The sequence below is a fragment of the Aristolochia californica genome, unplaced genomic scaffold (genome assembly GCF_029961685.1).
Source record: "Aristolochia californica isolate CCGP_79_NKW_82.1479 unplaced genomic scaffold, dmAriCali1.0.hap1 SCAF_7, whole genome shotgun sequence".
Lineage (NCBI taxonomy): Eukaryota > Viridiplantae > Streptophyta > Magnoliopsida > Piperales > Aristolochiaceae > Aristolochia > Aristolochia californica.
Genome location: NW_027182268.1, coordinates 24162588 through 24188718, shown reverse-complemented (window position 1 = coordinate 24188718; position 26131 = coordinate 24162588).

Genomic DNA, 26131 nt, shown 5'->3' with positions numbered 1-26131 from the left:
ACCTATGGATCCAAAGCTTTAAAAGAGAATAACAAACGCTCATTAAATTCTCAAGTGAACGTGCGGTGGGATATTTACCCGAGTCTAACAAGTCATTATTTTGCCCATTTTCAAAAATTTGATCTAACAATCATAGATAATTGTACAGTGATTTATCATGCGTAACGGGCTATATTTTTGTTTGAAATGACTTATGGATTGCAATTCAACACTCAGTTAAAAATTCTCTGCCTCCAATTTTTCCCGACGATTGCAAAACCTGAGATATAAAAACTAAAAAGAGCTTACAATCCCTAAAAATTAAAGGCACTCTTTGGAATTATCTCTCCCTACAATTGTGCATTGTGCTTTTCCATTTTACATGTACACTTTTTTCTTTAATCAAAACTTTGACTTTTCGCTCTCCCTTCATCCCGAAAACAAACAAGGCAAAAAGCTTACCCCAAAATGAAAATTTTATAGTTGATGTATGGAAAAAATTTAAAACAATAACAAATATAAATAAAGAAAATTTATTCACCCAATAGAAATGAACACAAAAGTTTTGTTATCCAATTTTTGGAAATTCCACTAGTTTAACCCTAATAGCTTGCAATTTTGCAAGAAAGAGATTTCATCCACACATGTTTTAAAAATGGATATGCATGTTTGAAACATGTTAAAGATGCAAATGAGCCACGGATGCAAAACTTTTAAAGAGAATAACAAACGCTCATTAAATTCTCAAGTGAACTTGCGGTGGGATATTTACCCGAGTCAAACATGCCATTATTTTGCCCATTTGTAAAAGGCTGACATAATTAATCATAGATGATTGTAATGTGATTTATCATGCGTAACGGGCTATATTTTTGTATGAAATGACTTATGGATTGCAATTCAACACTCAGTTAAAAATCCTCCGCAACCCATTTTTCCCGACGATCGCAAAACTTGAGATATAAAATCGAAAAGGTGCTTACAATCCCTAAAAATTACAGACACTCTTTGGAATTATCTCTCTCTACATATGTGCATTGTGCCTTTCCGTTTTAGATGTACACATTTTTCTTAAATCAAAACTTCGAGTTTTTCGCTCGCCCTTCATCCCGTAAACAAAAAAGGCAAATAGATCACAGAAAAATGAAAATTTCATAGTTGATTTACGGAAAAAGTTTAAAAAAATAAAAGAAGTGTATGAAGAAAATTTATTCATACACAGAAAATGAACACAAAAGTTTTGTTATCCAAGTTTGGACTAGTCCAAAACTAATATCTTGGAATTTTACATGAAGTAGATTTTTTCTACACATGTTTTAAAAATGGATATGCATGCCAGAAACATGTTAAAGATTGAAATGACCTATGGATCCAAAGCTTTTAAAGAGAATAACAAGCGCTCATTAAATTCTCAAGTGAACGTGCGGTGGGATATTTGCCCGAGTCAAACCAGCCATTATTTTACCCATATTAAAAACGTTGAGCTAACAATCACAGATGATTGTAAACTGATTTGTCATGCATAATGGGCTATATTTTTGTAAGAAATGACTTATGGATTTGAAGTCAACACTCAGTTAAAAATCGCCCGCCTCCCCCGCTTCCCGACGATTGCAAAACCTTAGATATAAAAACGAAAAAAGTGCATCCGATCCCTAAAACATACAGACACTCTTTGGAAATATCTCTCTCTACATTTGTGCATTGGGCATTTCCATTTTAGATGAATACTTTTTTCTTAAATCAGAACTTTGGGTTTTCGCTCCCCCTTCATCCCGTAAACAAAAAAGGCAAAAAAAATCTCAAAAAAATAAAAATTTTATATTTGATGTGCGGAAAATATTTATAATAATAACTAATGTAAATAAAAACTATCTATTCACAAACCACAAATGAACACTAAAGTTTTGATATCCAAGTTTGGGAAATTCCATTAGTCCAACCCTATTAAGCTTGGAATTTTACACGAAGGAGATTTTTTCTACACATGTTTTAAAAATGGATATGCATGCTTGAAATATGTTAAAGATTCAAATGACCTATGGAACCAAAGCTTTTAAAGAGAATAAAAAACGTTCATTAAATTCTCAAGTGAACGTGCGGTGGGATATTTACCCGATTCTAAAAAGCCATTATTTTACCCATTTTCAAAAATTTGATCTTACAATCATAGATGATTGTAAAGTGATTTATCATGCGTAACAGGCTATATTTCTGTATGAAATGACTTATGGATTGCAATTCAACACTCAATTAAAAATCCTCTGCCACCAATTTTTCCCGACGATTGCAAAACCTGAGATATAAAAACTAAAAAGAGCTTACAATCCCTAAAAATTACAGACACTCTTTGGAATTATCTCTCCCTACAATTGGGCATTTTGCTTTTCCATTTTAGATGTACACTTTTTTCTTAAATCAAAACTTTGACTTTTCGCTCTCCCTTCATCCCGAAAACAAACAAGGCAAAAAGCTTACAACAAAATGAAAATTTTATAGTTGATGTATGGAAAAAATTTAAAAAAATAACAAATATAAATAAATAAAATTTATTCACCCAACACAAATGAACACAAAAGTTTTGTTATCCAATTTTGGGAAATTCTACAAGTTTAACCGTAATAGCATGGAATTTTGCAAGAAAGAGATTTCATCCACACATGTTTTAAAAATGGATATGCATGTTTGAAACATGTTAAAGATGCAAATGAGCTGTGGATGCATAGCTTTTAAAGAGAATAAGAAACGCTCATTAAATTCTCAAGTGAACTTGCGGTGGGTATTTACCCAAGTCAAACATGCCATTATTTTGCCCATTTGCAAAACGTTGAGCAAACAATCATAAATGATTGTAAAGTGATTTGTCATGCATAATAGGCTATATTTTTGTAAGAAATTACTTATGGATTTGAAGTCAACACTTTGTTAAAAATCGTCCGCCTCCCCCATTTCCCGACGATTGCAAAACCTTAGTTATAAAAACGAAAAAAGTACATACGATCCCTAAAACATACAGACACTCTTTGGAAATATCTCTCTCTACATTTTTGAATTTTGCGTTTCCATTTTAGATGTACACTTTTTTCTTAAATCAAAACTTTGAGTTTTCGCTCCCCCTTCATCCCGTAAAAAAAAAGGCAAAAAAGATCACAACAAAATAAAAAATTTATGGTTGAAGTGTGGAAAATATTTACAATAATAACTAATTCAAAAAAAAATATCTATTCACACACACAAATGAACACAGAAGTTTTGTTATCCAAGTTTGGAATTCCATTAGTCCAACCCTATTAAGGTTGGAATTTTACACGAACGAGATTTTTTCTACACATGTTTTAAAATGGATATGCATGCTTGAAACATGTTAAAGATTCAAATGACCTATGGATCCAAAGCTTCTAAAGAGAATAACAAATGCTCATTAAATTCTCGAGTGAACGTGTGGTGGGATATTTACCCGAGTCTAACAAGTCATTATTTTGCCCATTTTCAAAAATTTGATCTAAATTTCATAGAAGACAGTAAAGTAATTTATCATGCATAACGGGCTATATTTTTTTACGAAATGACTTATCGATTGCAATTCAACACTCAGTTAAAAAGCCTCTGCCACCAATTTTTCCAGACGATGGCAAAACCTGAGATATAAAAACTAAAAAGTGCTTAAAATCCCTAAAAATTACAGACACTCTTTGGAATTATCTCTCCCTACAATTGTGCATTGTGCTTTTCCATTTTAGATGTACACTTTTTTCTTAAAACAAAACTTTGACTTTTCGCTCTCCCTTCATCCCAAAAACAAACAAGACAAACAGCTTACAACAAAATGAAAATTTCATAGTTGATGTATGGAAAAAATTTAAAACAATAACAAATATAAATAAATAAAATTTATTCACCAAACACAAATGAACACAAAAGTTTTGTTATCCAATTTTGGGAAATTCCACTAGTTTTACCCTAATAACTAGGAATTTTGCAAGAAAGAGATTTCATCCACACATGTTTTAAAAATGGATATGCATGTTTGAAACATGTTAAAGATGCAAATGGGCTATGGATGCAAAGCTTTTAAAGAGAAAAACAAACGCTCATTAAATTCTCAAGTGAACTTGCGCTGGGATATTTACCCGAGTCAAACATGCCATTATTTTGCCCATTTGCAAAAAGCTGACATAATTAATCATAGATGATTGTAATGTGATTTATCAAGCGTAACGAGCTGTATTTTTGAATGAAATGATTTATGGATTGCAATTCAACACTCAGTTAAAAATCCTCTGCAACCCATTTTTCCCTACGATTGGAAAACCTGAGATATAAAAACGAAAAGGTGCTTACAATCCCTAAAAATTACAGACACTCTTTGGAATTATCTCTCTCTACATATTAGCATTGTGCATTTCCGTTTTAGATGTACACAGTTTTCTTAAATCAAAACTTCGAGTTTTTCGCTCTTCGTTCATCCCGTAAACAAAAAAGGCAAAAAGATCACAGCAAAATGAAAATTTCATAGTTGATGTACAGAAAAAGTTTAAAAAAATAAAAAAATTAAATGAAGAAAATATATTCACACACCACAAATGAACACAAATGTTTTGTTATCCAAGTTTGGGAAAATTCCACTAGTCCAAAACTAATATCTTGGAATTTTACATGAAGGAGATTTTTTCTACACATGTTTTAAAAATGGAAATGCATGCCAAAAACATGTTAAAGATTCAAATGACCTATGGATCCAAAGCTTTTAAAGAGAATAACAAATGCTCATTAAATTCTCAAGTAAACGTGCGGTTGGATATTTGCCCGAGTAAAACAAGCCATTATTTTGCCCATATTCAAAAAGTTGAGCTAACAATCATAGGTGATTGTAAAGTGATTTGTCATGCGTAACGGGCTATATTTTTGTAAGAAATGCTTATGGATTTGAAGTCAACACTCTGTTAAAAATCACCAGCCTCCCCCGTTTCCCGACGATTGCAAAACCTTAGATATAAAAATGATCCCTAAAACATACAGACACTCTTTGGAAATATCTCTCTCTACATTTGTGTATTGTGCATTTCCATTTTAGATGTACACTTTTTTCTTAAATCAGAACTTTGAGTTTTCGCTCCCCCTTTATCCAGTAAACAAAAAAGGCAAAAAGGATCACAACAAAATAAAAATTTTATAGTTGATGTGTGGAAAATATTTAAAATAATAACTAATGTAAACAAAAAGTATCTATTCACACACCACAAATAAACACAAAAGTTTTGTTATTCAAGTTTGGGAAATTCCATTAGTCCAACCCTATTAAGCTTCGAATTATACATGAAGGAGATTTTTTCTACACATGTTTTAAAAATGGATATGCATGCTTGAAACATGTTAAAGATTCAAATGACCTATGGATATTTACCCGAGTCTAACAAGTCATTATTTTGCCCATTTTAAAAAATTTGATCTAACAATCAGAGATGATTGTAAAGTGATTTATCATGCGTAACGGGCTATATTTCTGTATGAAATGACTTATGAATTGCAATTCAACACTTAGTTAAAAATCCTTTGCCACCAATTTTTCCCGACGATTGCAAAACCTGAGATATAAAAACTAAAAAGAGCTTACAATCCCTAAAAATTACAGATACCTTTGGAATTATCTCTCCCTACAATTGTGCATTGTGCTTTTCTATTTTAGATATACACTTTTTTCTTAAATCAAAACTTTGACTTTTCGCTCTCCCTTCATCCCGAAAACAAACAAGGCAAAAAGCTTACAACAAAATGAAAATTTTATAGTTGATGTATGGAAAGAATTTAAAACAATAACAAACGCTCATTAAATACTCAAGTGAATGTGCGGTGGGATATTTGCCCGAGTCAAACAAGCCATTATTTTGCCCATATTCAAAAAGTTGAGCTAACAATCATAGATGATTGTAAAGTGATTTTGTCATGCGTAACGGGCTATATTTTTGTAAGAAATGACTTGTGGATTTGAAGTCAACACTCAGTTAAAAATCGCCCGCCTCCCCCGTTTCCCGACGATTGCAAAACCGTAGATATAAAAACGAAAGAGTGCATACGATCCCTAAAATATACAGACACTCTTTGGAAATATCTCTCTCTACATTTGTGCAACGTGCATATCCATTTTAGATGTACACTTTTTTCTTAAATCAGAACTTTGAGTTTTCGCTCCCCCCTTCATCCTGTAAACAAAAAAGGCAAAAAAGATCACAACAAAATAACATTTTTTATAGATGACGTGAGGAAAATATTTAAAATAATAACTAATGTAAATAAAAAATATCTATTCACAGACCACAAATGAACACAAAAGTTTTGTTATCCAAGTTTGGAAAATTCCATTAGTCCAACCCTATTAAGCTTGGAATTTCACATGAAGGAGATTATTTCTACATATGTTTCAAAAATGGATATGCATGCTAGAAATATGTTAAAGATTCAAATGACCTATGGATCCAAAGCTTTTAAAGAGAATAACAAACGCTCGTTAAATTCTCAAGTGAACGTGCGGTGGGATATTTACCCGAGACTAACAAGTCATTATTTTGCTCATTTTCAAAAATTTGATCTAACAATCATAGATGATTGTAAAGTTATTTATCATGCGTAACGGGCTATATTTTTGTATGAAATGACTTATGGATTGCAATTGAACACTCAGTTAAAAAGCCTCTGCCACCAATTTTTCCAGACGATGGCAAAACCTGAGATAAAAAAACTAAAATGAGCTTACAATCCCCAAAAATTACTGACACTCTTTGGAATTATCTCTCCCTACAATTGTGTATTGTGCTTTTCCATTTTAGATGTACACTTTTTTCTTAAATCAAAACATTGACTTTTCGCTCTCCTTTCATCCCGAAAACAAACAAGGCAAAAAGCTTACAACAAAATGAAAATTTTATAGTTGATGTATGGAAAAAATTTAATACAATAACAAATATAAATAACGAAAATTTATTCACCCAACACAAATGAACACAAAAGTTTTGTTATCCAATTTTGGGAAATTCCACTAGTTTAACCCTAATTGCTTGGAATTTTGCAAGACAGACATTTCATCCACACATGTTTTAAAAATGGACATGCATGTTTGAAGCACGTTAAAGATGCAAATGAGCTATGGATGCAAAGCTTTTAAAGAGATTATAAACGCTCATTAAATTCTAAAGTGAACTTGCGGTGGGATATTTACCCGAGACAAACATGCCATTATTTTGCCCATTTGCAAAAAGCTGACATAATTAATCATAGATGATTGTAATGTGATTTATCATGCGTAACGGGCTATATTTTTGTATGAAATGACTTATGGATTGCAATTCAACACTCAGTTAAAAATCCTCTGCAACCCATTTTTCCCGACGATTGAAAAAAATGAGATATACAAACGGATAGGTGCTTACAATCCCTAAAAATTACAGACACTCTTTGGAATTATCTCTCTCTACAAATGTGCATTGTGCATTTCCGTTTTAGATGTACACACTTTTATTAAATCAAAACTTCGAGTATTTCGCTCTCCCTTCATCCCGTAAACAAAAAAGGCAAATAGATCACAGCAAAATGAAAACTTCATAGTTGATGTACAGAAAAAGTTTAAAACAATAAAAAACGTAAATAAAGAATTTTATTCACACACCACAAATGAACACAAAAGTTTTGTTATCCATGTTTGGGAAATTCCACTAGTCCAAAACTAATATCTTGGAATTTTACATGAAGGAGATTTTACCTATACATGTTTTAAAAATGGATATGCATGCCAAAAACATGTTAAAGATTCAAATGACCTATGGATCCAAAGCTTTTAAAGAGAATAACAAACGCTCATTAAATTCTCAAGTGAATGTGCGGTGGGATATTTGCCCGAGTCAGACAAGCCATTATTTTGCCCATATTCAAAAAGTTGAGCTAACAATCATAGATGATTGTAAAGTGACTTGTCATGCGTAACGGGCTATATTTTTGTATGAAATGACTTATGGATTTGAAGTCAACACTCAATTAAAAATCGCCTGCCTCCCCCGTTTCCCGACGATTGCAAAACCTTAGATATAAAAATGAAAAAGTGCATACGATCCCAAAAATATACAGACACTCTTTGGAAATAACTCTCTCTACAGTTGTGCATTGTGCATTTCCATTTTTGATGTACACTTTTTTTTTTAAATCAGAGCTTTGAGTTTTCGCTCCCCATTCATCCCGTAAACAAAAAAGGCAGAAAAGATCACAACAAAATAAAAATTTTATAGTTGATGTGTGGTAAATATTTAAAATAATAACTAATGTAAATAAAAAATATCTATTCACACACCACAAATGAACACAAAAGTTTTGTTATCCCAGTTTGGGAAATTCCATTAGTCCAACCCTATTAAGCTTGGAATTTTACATGAAGGAGATTTTTTCTACACATGTTTTAAAAATGGATATGCATGCCAGAAGCATGTTAAAGATCCTAATGACCTATGGATCCGAAGCTTTTAAAGAGAATAACAAACGCTCAATATATTCTAAAGTGAACGTGCGGTGGGATATTTGCCCGAGTCAGACAAGCCATTATTTTGCCCATATTCAAAAAGTTGAGCTAACAATCATAGATGATTGTAAAGTGACTTGTCATGCGTAACGGGCTATATTTTTGTAAGAAATGACTTATGGATTTGAAGTCAACACTCAGTTAAAAATCGCCTGCCTCCCCCGTTTCCCGACGATTGCAAAACCTTAGATATAAAAATGAAAAAGTGCATACGATCCCAAAAACATACAGACACTCTTTGGAAATAACTCTCTCTATAGTTGTGCATTGTGCATTTCCATTTTTGATGTACACTTTTTTTTTTTTAAATCAGAGCTTTGAGTTTTCGCTCCCCATTCATCCCGTAAACAAAAAAGGCAGAAAAGATCACAACAAAATAAAAATTTTATAGTTGATGTGTGGTAAATATTTAAAATAATAACTAATGTAAATAAAAAATATCGATTCACACACCACAAATGAACACAAAAGTTTTGTTATCCCAGTTTGGGAAATTCCATTAGTCCAACCCTATTAAGCTTGGAATTTTACATGAAGGAGATTTTTTCTACACATGTTTTAAAAATGGATATGCATGCCAGAAGCATGTTAAAGATTCTAATGACCTATGGATCCGAAGCTTTTAAAGAGAATAACAAACGCTCATTATATTCTAAAGTGAACGTGCGGTGGGATATTTGCCCGAGTCAAACAAGCCATTATTTTGCCCATATTCAAAAAGTTGAGCTAACAATCATAGATGATTGTAAAGTGATTTGTCATGCTTATAGGGCTATATTTTTGTAAGAAATGACTTATGGATTTGAAGTCAACATTTAGTTAAAAATCGCCCGCCTCCCCCGTTTCCCGACGATTGCAAAACCTTAGATATAAAAACGAAAAAGTGCATTCGATCCCAAAAACATACAGACACTCTTTGGAAATAACTCTCTCTACATTTGTGCGTTGTGCATTTCCATTTTAGATGTACACTTTTTTTTAAAATCAGAACATTGAGTTTTTGCTCCCCCTTCATCCCGTAAACAAAAAAGGCAAATAATATCTCAACAAAAAGAAAATTTTATAGTTGATGTGTGGAAAATATTTAAAATAATAACTAATTTAATTAGAAAAAATCTATTCACACACCACAAATGAACACAAAAGTTTTGTTATCCAAGTTTGGGAAATTCCACTAGTCCAAAACTAATATCTTGGAATTTTACATGAAGAAGATTTTTTCTACACATGTTTTAAAAATGGGTATGCATGCCAGAAACAAGTTAAAGATTCAAATGACCTATGCATATAATGCTTTTAAAGAGAATAACAAACGCTCATTAAATTCTCAACTGAACGTGCGGTGGGATATTTACCCGAGTCTAACAAGTCATTATTTTGCCCATTTTAAAAATTTTGATCTAAAAATCATAGATGATTGTAAAGTGATTTATCATGCGTAACAGGCCATATTTTTGTATGAAATGACTTATGGATTGCAATTCAACACTCAGTTAAAAATCCTCTGCCACCAATTTTTCCCGACGATTGCAAAACCTGAGATATAAAAGCTAAAAAGAGCTTAGAATCCCTAAAAATTACAGACACTCCTTGGAATTATCTCTCCCTTCAATTGTGCATTGTGCTTCTTCATTTTAGATGTACACTTTTTTCTTAAATCAAAACTTTGACTTTTCGCTCTCCCTTCATCCCGAAAACAAACAAGGCAAAAAGCTTACAACAAAATGAAAATTTTATAGTTGATGTATGGAAAAAATTTAAAAAAATAACAAATAAAAATAAAGAAAATTTACTCACCCAACACAAATGAACACAAATGTTTTGTTATCCAATTTTGGGAAATTCCACTAGTTTAACCCGAATAGCTTGGAATTTTGCAAGAAAGAGATATATCCACACATGTTTGTAAAATGTATATGCTTGTTTGAAACATGTTAAAGATGCAAATGAACTACGGATGCAAAGGTTTTTAAGAGAATAAAAAACGCTCATTAAACTCTCAAGTGAACTTGCGGTGGGATATTACCCTTGTCAAACATGCCATTATTTTGCCCATTTGCAAAAAGCTGACATAATTAATCATAGATGACTGCAATGTGATTTATCATGCGTAATGGGCTAAATTTTTTTATTAAAAGACTTATGGATTGCAATTCAACACTCAGTTAAAAATCCTCTGCAAACTATTTTTCCCGACGATTGCAAAACCTGAGATATAAAAAAGAAAAGGTTCTCTTACAATCCCTAAAAATTACAGGCACTCTTTGGAATTATCTCTCTCTACATATGTGCATTGTGCATTTCTGTTTTGGATGTACACATTTTTCTTAAATCAAAACTTTGAGTTTTGCGCTCTCCTTTCATCCCGTAAACAAAAAAGGCAAATAGATCAATGCAAAAAGAAAATTTCATAGTTGATGTACGGAAAAAGTTTAAAACAATAAAAAAAGTAAATGAAGAAAATGTATTCACACACCACAAATGAACACAAAATTTTTGTTATCCAAGTTTGGGAAATTCACCTAGTCCAAAACTAATATCTTGGAATTTTACCTGAAGGAGATTTTTTCTAGACATGTTTTAAAAATGGATATGCATGCCAGAAACATGTTAAAGATTGAAATGACCTATGGATCCAAAGCTTTTAAAGAGAATAAAAAACGCTCATTAAATTCTCAAGTGAACATGCGGTGGCATATTTGCCCGAGCCAAACATGCCATTATTTTGCCCATATTCAAAAAGTTGAGCTAACAATCATAGATGATTGTAAAGTGACTTGTCATGCGTAACGGGCTATATTTTTGTAAGAAATGACTTATGGATTTGAAGTCAACACTCAGTTAAAAATCGCCTGCCTCCCCCGTTTCCCGACGATTGCAAAACCTTAGATATAAAAATGAAAAAGTGCATACGATCCCAAAAACATACAGACACTCTTTGGAAATAACTCTCTCTATAGTTGTGCATTGTGCATTTCCTTTTTTGATGTACACTTTATTTTTTAAATCAGAGCTTTGAGTTTTCGCTCCCCATTCATCCCGTAAACAAAAAAGGCAAGAAAGATCACAACAAAATAAAAATTTTATAGTTGATGTGTGGTAAATATTTAAAATAATAACTAATGTAAATAAAAAATATCTATTCACATACCACAAATGAACACAAAAGTTTTGTTATCCCAGTTTGGGAAATTCCATTAGTCCAACCCTATTAAGCTTGGAATTTTACATGAAGGAGAATTTTTCTACACATGTTTCAAAAATGGATGTGCATGCCAGAAACTTGTTAAAGATTCAAATGACCTATGGATCCAAAGCTTTTAAAGAGAATAACAAACGCTCATTAAATTCTCAAGTGAACGTGCGATGGGATAATTGCCAGAGTCAAACAAGCCATTATTTTGCCCATATTCAAAAAGTTGAGCTAACAATCATAGATGATTGTAAAGTGATTTGTCGTGCGTAACGGGCTATATTTTTGTAAGAAATGACTTATGGATTTGAAGTCAACACTCAGTTAAAAATCGCCCGCCTCCCCCATTTCCCGACGATTGCAAAACCTTAGATATAAAAACGAAAAAGTGCCTACGATCGCTAAAACATACAGACACTCTTTGGAAATATCTCTCTCTACATTTGTACATTGTGCATTTCCATTTTAGATGTACACTTTTTTCTTAAATCAGAACTTTGACTTTTCGCTCCTCCTTCATCCCGTAAAAAAAAAAGGCAAAAAAGATCGCAACAAAATAAAAATTTTATAGTTGATGTGTGGAAAATATTTAAAATAATAACTAATGTAAATAAAAAATATCTATTCGCACACCACAAATGAACACAAAATTTTTGTTATCCAAGTTTGGGAAATTCCATTAGTCCAACCCTATTAAGCTTGGAATTTTAAATGAAGGAGATTTTTTCTACACATGTTTTAAAAATGGATATGCATGCTTGAAATATGTTAAAGATTCCAATGACCTATGGATCCAAAGCTTTTAAAGAGAATAACAAACGCTCATTAAATTCTCAAGTGAACGTGCGGTGGGATATTTACCCGAGTCTAACAAGTCATTATTTTGCCCATTTTCAAAAATTTGATCTAACAATCATAGATGATTGTAAAGTGATTTATCATGCGTAACGGGTTATATTTTTGTATGAAATGACTTATGGATTGCAATTCAACACTCAGTTAAGAATCCTCTGCCACAGATTTTTCCCGACGATTGCGAAACCTGAGATATAAAAACTAAAAAGAGGTTACAATCCCAAAAAATTATAGACACTCTTTGGAATTATCTCTCCCTAAAATTTTGCATTGTGCTTTTCCATTTTAGATGTACACTTTTTTCTTAAATCAAAACTTTGACTTTTCGCTCTCCCTTCATCCCGGAAACAAACAAGGCAAAAAGCTTACTATAAAATAAAAATTTCTTAGTTGATGTATGGAAAAAATTTAAAACAAAAAAATATAAATAAAGAAAATTTATTCACCCAACACAAGTGAACACAAAGTTTTGTGATCCAATTTTGGGAAATACCACTAGTTTAACCCTATTAGCTTGGAATTTTGCAAGAAAGAGATTTCATCCACACATGTTTTCAAAATGGTTATGCATGTTTGAAACATGTTAAATATTCAAATGAACTATGGATGAAAAGCTTTTAAAGAGAATAACAAACGCTCATTAAATTCTCAAGTGAACTTGCGGTGGGAAATTTACCCGACTCAAATATGTCATTATTTTGCCCATTTGCAAAAAGCTGACATAATTAATCATAGATGATTGTAATGTGATTGATCATGCGTAACGGGCAATATTTTTCTATGAAATGACTTATGGATTGCAATTCAACAGTCAGTTAAAAATCCACCGCAAACCATTTTTCCCGACGATTGCAAAACCTGAGATATAAAAACGAAAAGTGGCTTACAATCCCTAAAAATTACATACACTCTTTGGAATTATCTCCCTCTACATATGTGCATTATCCATTTCCATTTTAGATGTACACATTTTTCTTAAATCAAAACATTGAGTTTTTCGCTCTCCCTTCATACCGTAAACAAAAAAGGCAAACAGATCACAGCAAACTGAAAATTTCATAGTTGATGTACGAAAAAAGTTTAAAACAATAAAAAAAATTAAATGAAGAAAATTTATTTACACACCTCAAATGAACAAAAAAGTTTTGTTATCCAAGTTTGGGAAATTCCACTAGTCCAAAACTAATATCTTGGAATTTTACATGAAGGAGATTTTTTCTACACATGTTTTAAAAATGGATATGCATGCCAGAAACATGTTAAAGATTCAAATGACCTATGGATCCAAAGCTTTTAAAGATAATAACAAACGCTCATTAAATTCTCAAGTGAACGTGCAGTGGGATACTTGCCCGAGTCAAACAAGCCATTATTTTGCCCATATTCAAGAAGTTGAGCTAACAATCATATATGATTGTGAAGTGATTTATCATGCGTAACGGGCTATATTTTTGAATGAAAAGACTTATGGATTGCAATTCAACACTCAGTTAAAAATCCACTGCCACCAATTATTCCCGACGATTGCAAAACCTGAGATATAAAAACTAACAAGAGCGTACAATCCCTAAAAATTACAGACACTCTTTAGAATTATCTCTCCCTACAATTTTGCATTGTGCTTTTCCATTTTAGATGTACACTTTTTCTTAAATCAAAACTTTGACTTTTCGCTCTCCCTTCATCCCGAAAACAAACAAGGCAAAAAGCTTACAACAAAATGAAAATTTTATAGTTGAAGTATGGAAAAAATTGAAAACAATAACAAATATAAAAAAAGAAAATTTATTCACCCAACACAAATGAACACAAAAGTTTTGTTATCCAATTTTTGGAAATTCCACTAGTTTAACCCTAATAGCTTGGAATTTTGCAAAAAAGAGATTTCATCCACACATGTTTTAAAAATGGATATGCGTGTTTGAAACATGTTAAAGATGCAAATGAGCTATGGATGCAAAGCTTTTAAAGAGAATAACAAACGCTCATTAAATTCTCAAGTGAATTTGCGGTGGGATATTTGTCCGAGTCAAACATGCCATTATTTTGCCCATTTGCAAAAAGCTGACATAATTAATCATAGATGATTGTAATGTGATTTATCATGCGTAACGGGCTATATTTTTGTATGAAATGACTTATGGATTGCAATTCAACACTCAGTTAAAAATCCTCCGCAACCCATTTTTCCCGATGATTGCAAAATCTGAGATATACAAACAAAAATGTGCTTACAATCTCTAAAAATTGGAGACACTCTCTGGAATTATCTCTCTCTACATATGTGCATTGTGCATTTCCGTTTTAGATGTACACATTTTTCTTAAATCCAAACTTCGAGTTTTTGGCTCTCCCTTCATCCCGTAAACAAAAAAGGCAAATAGATCTCAACAAAATGAAAATTTCATAGTTGATGTATGGAAAAATTTTAAAACGAAAAAAAATTAAATGAAGAAATTTTATTCACACACCACAAATGAACACAAAAGTTTTGTTATCCAAGTTTGGGAAATTCCACTAGTCCAAAACTAATATCTTGGAATTTTACATGAAGGAGATTTTTTCTACACATGTTTTAAAAATGGATTTGCATGCTTGAAACATGTTAAAGATTCAAATGACCTATGGATCCAAAGCTTTTCAAGAGAATAACAAACACTCATTAAATTCTCAAGTGAACGTGCGGTGGGATATTTACCCGAGTCTAACGCGTCATTATTTTTCCCATTTTCAAAATTTTGATCTGACAATCATTGATGATTGTAAAGTGATTTATCATGCGTAACGGGCTATATTTTTGTATGAAATGACTTATGGATTGCAATTCAACACTCAGTTAAAAATCCTCTGCCACCAATTTTTCCCGACGATTGCAAAACCTGAGATATAAAAACAAAAAAGAGCTTAAATCCCTAAAAAATACAGACACTCTTTGGAATTATCTCTCCCTACAATTGTGCATTGTGCTTTTCCATTTTAGATGTACACCTTTTTCTTCAATCAAAACTTTGACTTTTCGCTCTCCCTTCATCCCGAAAACAAATAAGGCAAAAAGCTTACAACAAAATTAAAATTTTATAGTTGATGTATGGAAAGAATTTAAAACAATAACAAATATAAATAATTAAAATTTATTCACGCAACACAAATGAAAACAAAAGATTTGTTATCCAATTTTGGGAAATTCCACTAGTTTAATCCTAATAGCTTGGAATTTTGCAAGAAAGAGATTTCATCCACACATGTTTTAAAAATGGATATGCATGTTTGAAACATGTTAAAGATGCAAATGAGCTATGGATGCAAAGCTTTTAAAGAGAATAACAAACACTCATTAAATTCTCAAGTGAACTTGCAGTGGGATATTTACCTGAGTGAAACATGCCATTATTTTGCCCATTTGAAAAAAGCTGACATAATTAGTCATAGATGATTGTAATGTAATTTATCATGCGTAACGGGCTATATTTGTGTATGAAATGACTTATGGATTGCAATTCAACACTCAGTTAAAAATCCTCCGCTACCCATTTTTCATGACGATTGCAAAACCTGAGATATAAAAACGAAAAGGTGCTTACAATCCCTAAAAATTACCGACACTCTTTGGAATTATCTCTCTCTACATATGTGCATTGTGCATTTCCATTTTAGATGTACACATTTTTCTTAAATCAAAACTTCAAGTTTTTCGCTCTCCCTTCATCCCGTAAACAAAAAAGGCAAATAGATCACAGCAAATTGAAAATTTCATAGTTGATGTACGAAAAAAGTTTAAAACAATAAAAATAGTAAACTAAAAAAATTTATTCACACACCACAAATGCACACAAAAGTTTTGTTATCCAAGTTTGAGAAATTCCAATAGTCCCAAACTAATATCTTGGAATTTTACATGAAGGAGATTTTTCCTACACATGTTTAAAAAATGGATATGCATGCCAGAAATATGTAAAAGATTCAAATGACCTACGGATCCAAAGCTTTTAAAGAGAATAACAAACGCTCATTAAATTCTCAAGTGAACGTGTGGTGGGATATTTTCCCGAGTCAAACAAGCCATTATTTTGCCCATTTTCAAAAATTTGATCTAACAATCTTAGATGATTGTAAAGTGATTTATCATGCGTAACAGGCTATATTTTTGTATGAAATATGCATTGCAATTCAACACTCAGTTAAAAATCCTCTACCACCAATTTTTCTCAACGATTGCAAAACCTGATATATAAAAACTAAAAAGAGCTTACAATCCCTAAAAATTACAGACACACATTGGAATTATCTCTCACCACAATTGTGCATTGTGTTTTTCCATTTTAGAAGTACACTTTTTTCTTAAATCAAAACTTTGACTTTTCGCTCTTCCTTCATCGCGAAAACAAACAAGGCAAAAAGCTTACAACAAAATGAAAATTTTATAGTTGATGTACGGAAAAAATTTAAAACAATAACAAATATAAATAAAGAAAATTTATTCACCCTACACAAATGAACACAAAAGTTTTGTTATCCAATTTTGGGAAATTCCACTAGTTTAACCCTAATAGATTAGAATTTTGCAAGAAAGAGATTTCATCCACATATGTTTTAAAAATGGATTTGCTTGTTTGAAACATGTTAAAGATGCAAATGAGCTATGGATGCAAAGCTTTTAAGGAGAATAACAAACGCTAATTAAATTCTCAAGTGAACTTGCGGTGGGATATTTACCTGAGTCAAACATGCCATTATTTTACCCATTAGCAAAAAGCTGACATAATTAATCATAGATGATTGTAATGTGATGTATCATGCGTAACGGGCTATATTTTTGTAAGAAATGACTTATGGATTGCAATTCAACACTCAGTTAAAAATCCTCCGCAACCCATTTTTCCCGACGATTGCAAAACCTGAGATATAAAAACGAAAAGGTGCTTACAATCCCTAAAAATTACAGACACTCTTTGGAATTATCTCTCTCTACATTTGTGCATTGTGCATTTCCTTTTTAGATGTACACATTTTTCTCAAATCAAAACTTCGAGTTTTTCGCTCTCCCTTCATTCCGTAAACAAAAAAGGCAAATAGATCACAGCACAATGAAAATTTCATAGTTGATGTACGGAAAAAGATTAAAAAAATAAAAAAATTAAATGAAGAAATTTTTTCACACACCACAAATGAACACAAAAGTTTTGTTCTCCATGTTCGGGAAATTCCACTAGTCCAAAATTAATATCTTGGAATTTTACATGAAGGAGATTTTTTCTACACATGTTTTAAAAATGGATATGCATGCCAAAAACATGTTAAAGATTCAAATGACCTATGGATCCAAAGCTTTTAATTAGAATAACAAACGCTCATTAAATTCTCAAGTGAACGTGCGGTGGGATATTTGCCCGAGTCAAACAAGCCATTATTTTGCCCATATTCAAAAAGTTGAGCTAACAATCATAGATGATTGTAAAGTTATTTGTCATGCGAAACGGGCTATATTTTTTTAAGAAATGACTTATGGATTTGAAGTCAACACTCAGTTAAAAATTGCCCGCCTCCCCCGTTTCCCGACGATTGCAAAACCTTAGATATAAAAACGAAAAAGTGCATACGATCCCTAAAACATACAGACACTCTTTGGAAATATATCGCTCTACATTTTTGCATTGTGCATTTCCATTTTAGATGTACAATTTTTTCTTAAATCAGAACTTTGAGTTTTCGCTCCCCCTTCATCCCGTAAACAAAAAAGATAGAAAAGATCACAACAAAAGAAAAATTTTATAGTTGATGTGTGGAAAATATTTAAAATAATAACTAATGTAAATAAAAAATATCTATTCACACACCACAAATGAACACAAAAGTTTTGTTATCCAAGTTAGGGAAATTCCATTAGTCCAACCCTTTTAAGACTAGAATATTACATGAAGGAGATTTTTTCTACACATGTTTTAAAAATGGATAGGCATGCTTGAAACATGTTAAAGATTCAAATGACCTATGGATTCAAAGCTTTTAAAGATAATAACAAACGCTCATTAAATTCTCAAGTGAACGTGCGGTGGGATATTTACCCGAGTCTAACAAGTCATTATTTTGCCCATTTTCAAAAATTTGATCTAACAAGTCAGTATTTTGCCCATTTTCGTCAACACGTGTTTTAAAAATGGATATGCATGTTTGAAACATGTCAGAGATGCAAATGAGCTATGGATGCAAAGCTTTTAAAGAGAATAACAAACGCTCTTTAAATTCTCAAGTGAACTTGCGGTGGGATATTTACCCGAGTCAAACATGCCTTTATTTTGCCCATTTGCAAAAAGCTGACATAATTAATCATAGATGATTGTAATGTAATTTATTATGTGTAACGGGCTATATTTTTGTGTGAAATGACTTATGGATTGCAATTCAACACTTAGTTAAAAATCCACCACAACCCATTTTTCCCGACAATTGCAAAACCTGCGATATAAAAACAAAAAGGTGCTTAAAATCCCTAAAAATTACAGACACTCTTTGGAATTATCTCTCCTTACATATGTGCATTGTGCATTTCCGTTTTAGATGTACACATTTTTCTTAAATCAAAACTTTGAGTTTTTCTCTCTCCCTTCATCCCGTAAACAAAAAAGGCAAATAGATCACAACAAAATGAAAATTTCAGAGTTGATGTACGAAAAAACTTTAAAACAATAAAAAAATTAAATGAAGAAAATTTATTCGCACACCACAAATGAACACAAAAGTTTTGTTATGCATGTATGGGAAATTCCACTAGTCCAAAACTAATATCTTGGAATTTTACATGAAGGAGATTTTTTCAACATATGTTTTAAAAAAGGATATGCATGCCAGAAACATGTTAAAGATTCAAATGACCTATGGATCCAAAGCTTTTAAAGAGAATAACAAACACTCATTAAATTCTCAAGTGAACGTGCGGTGGGATATTTACCCGAGTCTAACAAGTCATTATTTTGCCCATTTTCAAAAAATTTGATCTAACAATCATAGATGATTGTAAAGTGATTTATCATGCGTAATGGGCTACATTTTTGTATGAAATGACTTATGGATTGCAATTCAACACTCAGTTAAAAATCCTCTGCCACCAATTTTTCCCGACGATTACAAAACTTGTGATATAATAACTAAAAAGAGCTTACAATCCCTAAAAATTATAGACACTCTTTGGAATTTTCTCCCCCTACAATTGTGCATTGTGCTTTTCAATTTTAGATTTACACTTTTTTGTTAAATCAAAACCTTAACTTTCGCTCTTCGTTCATCCCGAAAACAAACAAGGCAAAAAGCTTCAACAAAATGAAAATTTTATAGTTGATGTATGGAAAAAATTTAAAACAATAAAAAATATAAATAAAGAAAATTTATTTACCCGACAAAAATGAACCCAAAAGTTTTGTTATCCAATTTTGGGAAATTCCACTAGTTTAACCCTAATAGATTAGAATTTTGCAAGAAAGAGATTTTATCCACACATGTTTTAAAAATGGATTTGCATGTTTCAAACATGTTAAAGATGCAAATGAGCTATGGATGCAAAGCTTTTAAGGAGAATACTTAACGCTCATTAAATTCTGAAGTGAACTTGCGGTTGGATATTTACCCGAGTCAAACATGCCATTATTTTGCCCATTTGCAAAAAGCTGACATAATTAATCATAGATGATTGTAATGTGATTTATCACGCATAACGGGCTATATTTTTGTATGAAATGACTTATGGATTGCAATTCAACACTCAATTAAAAATCCTCCGCAACCCATTTTTCCCAACGATTGCAAAACCTGAGATATAAAAACGAAAAGGTGCTTACAATCCCTAAAAATTACAGACACTCTTTGGAATTATCTCTCTCTACATATGTGCATTGTGCATTTCCGTCTTAGATGTACACATTTTTCTTAAATCAAAACTTCGAGTTTTTCGCTCTCCCTTCATCCCGTAAACAAAAAAGGCAAATAGATCACAACAAAATGAAAATTTCATAGGTGATGTACGGAAAAAGTTTAAAACAATAAAAAAAAGTAAATGAAGAAAATTTATTCACACATCGTAAATGAACACAAAAGTTTTGTTATCCAAGTTTGGGAAATTCCACTAGTCCAAAACTAATATCTGGAATTGAAGATGAAGGAGATTTTTTCTACACATGTTTTAAAAATGGATATGCAAACCAGAAACATGTTAAAGATTCAAATAACCTATGAATCCAAAGCTTTTAATGAGAATAACAAACACTCATTAAATTCTCAAGTGAACGTGCGGTGGGATATTTGCCCGAGTCAAACAAGCCATTATTTTGCCCATATTCAAAAAGTTGAGCTAACAATCATAGATGATTGTAAACTGATTTGTCATGCGTAATGGGCTATATTTTTGTAAGAAATGACTTATGGATTTGAAGTGAACACTCAGTTAAAAATCACCTGCCTCCCCCGTTTCCTGATGATTGCAAAACCTTAGATATAAAAACGAAAAAGTGCATACAATCCCAAAAACATACAGACACTCTTTGGAAATATCTCTCTCTACATTTGTGCATTGTGCATTTCCATTTTAGATGTACACTTTTTTCTTAAATAAAAATTTTGAGTTTTCGCTCCCCCTTCATCCCGTAAACAAAAAAGGAGAAAAAGATCACAACAAAATAAAAATTTTATAGTTGATGTGTGGGAAATATTTAAGATAATAACTAGTGTAAATAAAAAATATCTATTCACACACCATAAATGAACACAAAAGTTTTGTTATCCAAGTTTGGGAAACAACCCTATTAAGCTTGGAATTTTACATGAAGGAGATTTTTTCTACACATGTTTTAAAAATGGATATGCATGCCAGAAGCATGTTAAAGATTCTAATGACCTATGGATCCGAAGCTTTTAAAGAGAATAAAAAACGCTCATTATATTCTAAAGTGAACGTGCGGTGGGAAAAAGTGCATACGATCCCAAAAACATACAGACACTCTTTGGAAATATCTCTCTCTACATTTGTGCATTGTGCATTTCCATTTTGGATGTATACTTTTTTCTTAAATCAGAACATTGAGTTTTCACTCCATCTTCATCCCGTAAACAAAAAAGGCAAATAAGATCACAACAAAATAAATATTTTATAGCTGATGTGTGGGAAATACTTAAAATAGTAACTAATGTAAATAAAAAATTTCTATTCACAAACCACAAATGAACACAAAAGTTTTGTTATCCAAGTTTAGGAAACAACCCTATTAAGCTTGGAATTTTGCAAGAAAGAGATTTCATCCACACATGTTTTAAAAATGGATATGCATGTTTGAAACATGTTAAAGATGCAAAAGAGCTATGGATGCAAAGCTTTTAAAGAGAATAACAAACGCTCATTAAATTCTCAAGTGAACTTGGTGTGGGATATTTACCCGAGTCAAACATGCCATTATTTTGCCCATTTTCAAAAAGCTAACATAATAATCATAGATGATTGTAAAGTGATTTATCATGTGTAACGGGCTATATTTTTGTATGAAATGACTTATGGATTGCAACTCAATACTCAGTTAAAAATCCTCTGCCACCAATTTTTCCCGACGATTGCAAAACCTGAGATATAAAAACTGAAAAGAGCTTACAATCCCAAAAAATTACAGACACTCTTTGGAATTATCTCTCCCTACAATTGTGCATTGTGCTTTTCAATTTTAGATGTACACTTTTTTCTTACATCAAAACTTTGACTTTATGCTTTGCCTTCATCCCGAAAACAAACAAGGGGAAAAGCTTACAACAAAATTAAAATTTTATAGTTGATGTATGGAAAAAATTTAAAACAATAACAAATATAAATAAATAAAATTTATTCACCCAACACAAATGATCACAAAAGTTTTGTTATCCAATTTTGGGAAATTCCACCACTTTAACCCAAATTGCTAGGAATTTTGCAAGAAAGAGATTTCATCCACACATGTTTTAAAAATGGATATGCATGTTTGAAACATGTTAAAGATGCAAATGAGCTATGGATGCAAAGCTTTTAAAGAGAATAACAAACGCTCATTAAATTCTCAAGCGAACTTCCGGTGGGATATTTACCCGAGTCAAACATGCCATTATTTTGCCCATTTGCAAAAAGTAGACATAATAATCATAAATGATTGTAATGTGATTTATCATGTGTAACGGGCTATATTTTTGTATGAAATGACTTATGGATTGCAATTCAACACTCAGTTAAGTATCCTCCGCAACCCATTTTTCCCGACGATTGCAAAACCTGAGATATAAAAACGAAAAAGTGCTTACAATCCCTAAAACTTACAGACACTCTTTGGAATTATCTCTCTCTACATATGTGCATTGTGCATTTCCGTTTTAGATGTACACATTTTTCTTATATCAAAACTTGGAGTTTTTCGCTCTTCCTTCATCCCGTAAACAAAAAAGGCAAATAGATCACAGGAAAATGAAAATTTTATAGTTGATGTACGGAAAAAGCTTAAAACAATAAAAAAAAGTAAATGAAGAAAATTTATTCACACACCACAAATGAACACAAAAGTTTTGTTATCCAAGTTTGGGAAATTCCATTAGTCCAAAACTAATATCCTGGAATTTTACGTGAAGGAGATTTTTTCTACACATGTTTTAAAAATGGATATGCATGCCAGAAACATGTTAAAGATTCAAATGACCTATGGATCCAAAACTTTTAAATAGAATGACAAATGCTCATTAAATTCTCAAGTGAACGTGCGTTGGATATTTGCCCGAGTCAAACAAACCATTATTTTGCCCATATTCAAAAAGTTGAGCTAACAATCATAGATGATTGTAAAGTGATTTGTCATGCGTAACGGGCTATATTTTGGTAAGAAATGACTTATGGATTTGAAGTCAACACCTAGTTAAAAATTGCCTGCCTCCCCCATTTCTCGACGATTGAAAAACCTTAGATATAAAAACGAAAAAAGTACATACGATCCATAAAACTTACAGACACTCTTTGGAAATATCTCTCTCTACATTTCTGTATTGTGCATTTCCATTTTAGATGTACACTTTTTTCTTAAATCAGAACTTTGAGTTTTCGCTCCCCCTTCATCCCGTAAACAAGAAAGGCAAAAAAGATCACAACAAAATAAATATTTTATAGTTTATTTTTGGAAAATATTTAAAATAATTACTAATGTAAATAAAAAATATCTATTCACACATTACAAATGAACACAAAAGTTTTGTTATCCAAGTTTGTGAAATTCCATTAGTCCAACCCTATTAAGCTTGGAATTTTACATGAAGGAGTTTTTTTATACACATGTTTTAAAAATGGATATGCATGATTGAAACATGTTAAAGATTCAAATGACCTATGGATCCAAAGCTTTCAAAGAGAATAAGAAACGCTCATTAAATTCTCAAGTGAACGTGTGGTGGCATTTTTACCCGAGTGTAGCCAGTCATTGTTTTGCCCATTTTCAAAAAATTTGATCTAACAATCATAGATGATTGTAAAGTGATTTATCATGTGTAACGGGCTATATTTTTGTATGAAATGACTTATGGATTGCAATTCAACACTTAGTTAAAAATCTGTTGCCACCAATATTTCCCGATGATTGCAAAACCTGAGATATAAAAACAAAAAAGAGCTTACAATCCTTAAAAATTACAGACACTCTTTGGAATTATCTCTCCCTACAATTTTGCATTGTGCTTTTCCATTTTAGATGTACACTATTTTCATAAATCAAAACTTTGACTTTTCGCTCTCCCTTCATCCCGAAAACAAACAAGGCAAAAAGCTTACAACAAAATGAAAATTTTATAGTTGATGTACGGAAAAAATTTAAAACAATAACAAATATAAATAAAGAAAATTTATTCACCCAACACAAATGAACACAAAAGTTTTGTTATCCAATTTTGGGAATTTCCTCTAGTTTAACCCTAATAGCTTGGAATTTTGCAAGAAAGAGATTTCATCCACACATGTTTTAAAAATGGATATGCATGTTTGAAACATGTTAAAGATGCAAATGAGCTATGGATTCAAAGCTTTTAATGAGAATAACATATGCTCATTAAATTCACAAGTGAACTTGCGGTGGGATATTTACCCGAGTCAAACATGCCATTATATTGCAAATTTGCATAAAGCTGCCATAATAATCATAGATGATTGTAATGTGACTTATCATGCATAACGGGCTATATTTTTCTATGAAATGACTTACGGAGATCAATTCAACACTCAGTTAAAAATCCTCCGAAACCCACTTTTCCAGACGATTGCAAAACCTGAGATATCAAAACGAAAAAGTGCTTACAATCCCTAAAAATTACAGACACTCTTTGGAATTATCTCTCTCTACATATGTGCATTGGGCATTTCCGTTTTAGATGTACACATTTTTCTTAAATCAAAACTTTGAGTTTTTCGCTCTCCCTTCATCCCATAAACAAATACGGCAAATAGATCACAGCAAAATGAAAATTTCATAGTTGATGTACAGAAAAAGTTTAAAACAATAAAAAAAAGTAAATGAAGAAAATTTATTCACACCCCACAAATGAACACAAAAGTTTTGTTATCCAAGTTTGGGAAATTCCACTTGTCCAAAACTAATATGTTTGAATTTTATGTGAAGGAGATTTTTTCTACACATGTTTTGAAAATGGATATGCATGCCAGAAACATGTTAAAGATTCAAATGACCTATGGATCCGAAGCTTTTAAAGAGAATGACAAACGCTCATTAAATTCCCAAGTGAACGTGCGGTAGGATATTTTCCCGAGTCAAACAAGCCATTATTTTGCCCATATTCAAAAAGTTGAGCTAACAATCATAGGTGATTGTAAAGTGATTTGTCATGTGTAATGGGCTATATTTTTGTAGGAAATGACTTATGGATTTGAAGTGAACGCTCAGTTAAAAATCGCCCGCCACCACCGTTTCCCGACGATTGCAAAACCTTAGATATAAAAACGAAAAAGTGCATACGATCCCAAAAACATACAGTCACTCTTTGGAAATATCTCTCTCTACATTTGTGCATTGTGCATTTCCATTTTAGATGTACACTTTTTCCTAAAACAAAACTTTGAGTTTTCGTTCCCCCTTCATCCCGTAAACAAAAAGGCAAAAAAGATCACATCAAAATAAAAATTTTATAGTTGATGTGTGGAAAATATTTAAAATAATTACTAATTTAAATAAAAAATATCTATTCACACACCACAAATGAACACAAAAGTTTTGTTCTCCAAGTTTGGGAAATTCCATTAGTCCAACCCTATTAAGCTTGGAATTTTACATGAAGGAGATTTTGTCTACACATGTTTTAAAAATGGATATGCATGCTTGAAACATGTTAAAGATTCAAATGACCTATGGATCCAAAGCTTTCAAAGAGAATAACAAACGCTCATTAAATTCTCAAGTGAATGTGAGGAGGGATATTTACCCGAGTCTAACAAGTCATTATTTTGCCCTTTTTCAAAAAAATTTGATCTAACAATCATAGATGATTGTAAAGTGATTTATCAT